The sequence below is a fragment of the Fopius arisanus genome, unplaced genomic scaffold, assembly GCF_000806365.1.
Source record: "Fopius arisanus strain USDA-PBARC FA_bdor unplaced genomic scaffold, ASM80636v1 scaffold00040, whole genome shotgun sequence".
NCBI lineage: Eukaryota > Metazoa > Arthropoda > Insecta > Hymenoptera > Braconidae > Fopius > Fopius arisanus.
In genome coordinates this window covers 302,491-304,971 of record NW_011887779.1, presented here as the reverse complement: position 1 = coordinate 304,971, position 2,481 = coordinate 302,491, and the positions used below count along the sequence as shown (strand labels likewise).

The window sequence follows — 2,481 nt, the reverse complement described above, 5'->3', positions numbered from 1 at the left end:
TCGGAAATAAAAAGGTCAATTGATGGATTTTTTTTGAGTGCATTCAATGATCAAAAAATATCGAGCCGTTGATTAAAAAAAATCATTATCCATGACGATTCATTTAAACACATCCTGGAGTCATCCAGGTTTCAAAAATTTATATCTGAAGGTCAAAAAGGGCAATCCCAAATAGAAATTAATCATTTTGCAGCCAAATTTTTTTGAAATATTCACCATAAAAATTTAAACAAGAACTGTCTAGTAAATATTCTAAAGGAATTAGATTTGAGATTTTCTCTTTGATTTTTGTTCTTTCGTGGTGTGAATTTTGGACATTGTATAACTTTCTTTTATTTCTTTTTGTTGTGTTTTGCGTTGTTTATTTTTTTAAGTTTTATGAATTGAAAAAAAACGAAAAAAAAAATTCCGGTACCGGGAATCGAACCCGAGCCTCCTGGGTGAAAGCCAGATATCCTAGCCACTAGACCATACCGGATAATTGAAATTTGTTTCATTTTTTTCACTTATATGTTACCAAATGACCCAGCTTAAAATAATTCTGGTAAATATATAGTTTGATCATAACTAAATACAATTAAATATAAAATATAACTAAATACAAAATATAATTAAAATATTAACCCTGATAATAACGCCACGTCCTCGTGGTCTTGGATAACGCAGAGAGTAGTGTACTAAAAAACATATTTTGAAACCTAACCGATTCTTCCGAAAAAGATTTTCCGATCCAGAAATCAGGACCGGAAATCTGGACACTTCATCACAGGACATATAAAATGGTTTCGTGGGCTTAAACTAGATATCTACTATAATTTTACATACACAATGATACAGTCGAGATAACGATTTTTGATACATCAGTTGATGAAAAAATAAAAAAAATTCCGGTACCGGGAATCGAACCCGAGCCTCCTGGGTGAAAGCCAGATATCCTAGCCACTAGACCATACCGGATCACTGACAAAATGTTTCTTGTTTCACCTCGTGCCTTACCAAGTGGGTTAAGCTCGAGCAATTTTTATGAAATATTTATTATTGATAGTAGCGATTATCAATTGACTAATTAATTCTTAAAGGTGTTATTTGATGTCAATTTAAGAGAATGGGAACAAAAATCTGAACGGATTTTATCGCACGAAAATAAAAAAAAAACTGTATTAGATGTTTCAGGTTCATTTGAATCGCATGCAACAAATTATTTTGTTCAATCATAGCAGAAAAAAACGCAGAAGACTTTTCTCGACAGAGTTGACAACTTTTTAAATAGATCAATTACAACATTAACCAGAAATTAAAAAAACAAATAAATGGAAATAAAGAAAATAATTGCGATATCCATTTAACATTCAAAAATTTTTCGAAATGTTTCTAAATCAAGTTTCCACTATTTTCTTCATACGTTGAATTTTCCAACGATTTTCCGGTTCATTAGGAATCTGAATTACCATCCGCGCTGATGACGCAATTAAATGAATATGAAAAATGCACAGAGTAAAATTTTTGAAAGCCCGAATGGGCCAGAGCAATAATTGCATTATTAATTATCTTATCTTTCAACGATTAACTCTCTCGATTTATTCCACATTTGTATGAATTATCCGAGATGACATGTCCTCCTCGGCGCTGCTCACATTGGCACTTAGTATAACATGAAAGTAATGATGGTAGCCCGATGAATACAAGGATGGATCCATGGGCCTTGGATACACAGTACACCATCATCCAAAATGACGGTCCCTCCCTCTCTCTCTGACACAAGTGGCGTCTGAGCTGCCGGGTGATTCAGGATGCCAAGATGATCCTGCTTATTAAGTGGAGGCGAAGCCCGATGTACCTACCATACACCACCAACACCACCACAAATTCCCATAGAGAATGCCCAAGTTCACATAAAGAGAGGGTGGAGTAGAGGTGGAAGAGAATTCAGTGTATTATGGTGTGGCGATGCGAGGGAAGATGGAAGGATAGGTCGCTCCACAAACCGCTATTATTTATATTAAGTTTAATGCAAGTACGTGACTGAATCCATCGCATCTAACCCACAGCACTGGACCCCCGTATCATTAGTATACACCTATCATTGCATTACTCCACTGGGTGGTTGAATCAGGTATCCACCAAGAGGTAAAACGTGAGGACGACGATGATACGCCGATCTGTTATACACGGGTGCAGAACACCTGATATGTGCACGGAGGCTGATATTCGTGAGCAATGGAATATTTTTAAATTTCATTTCTCAATACCGATATGGAGGGACCAGGTTCATGGGTACGAACGAATGATTATAGGGGTGGCGCCTAGAACTTTTGGATGATTTACATCCCAACCAAACGTTCTTTAGTTCTAAATCTCTTGTGAGTCAAATATTAAGGGACTAGACGCGGCCCGTCCCTCCTGGCCAACATTCAAATCTTCTCTCTCAACCCTTTTCTTTTCACCTTCTTTTGAGTACCATAAATTCATCAGTGCTGTGAA

The 2,481-nt window shown here is 36.3% G+C and overlaps 2 non-coding genes across 2 annotated transcripts; both read right to left on the bottom strand.

Moving 5' to 3' along the window:
• Positions 1-406: 406 nt before the first annotated feature.
• Positions 407-478, bottom strand: TRNAE-UUC (transfer RNA glutamic acid (anticodon UUC)). The gene has a single exon. It is a non-coding gene; the product is annotated as a tRNA-Glu (tRNA).
• Positions 479-885: 407 nt separating this feature from the next.
• TRNAE-UUC (transfer RNA glutamic acid (anticodon UUC)) lies at positions 886-957 on the bottom strand. The gene has a single exon. It is a non-coding gene; the product is annotated as a tRNA-Glu (tRNA).
• Positions 958-2,481: the final 1,524 nt, after the last annotated feature.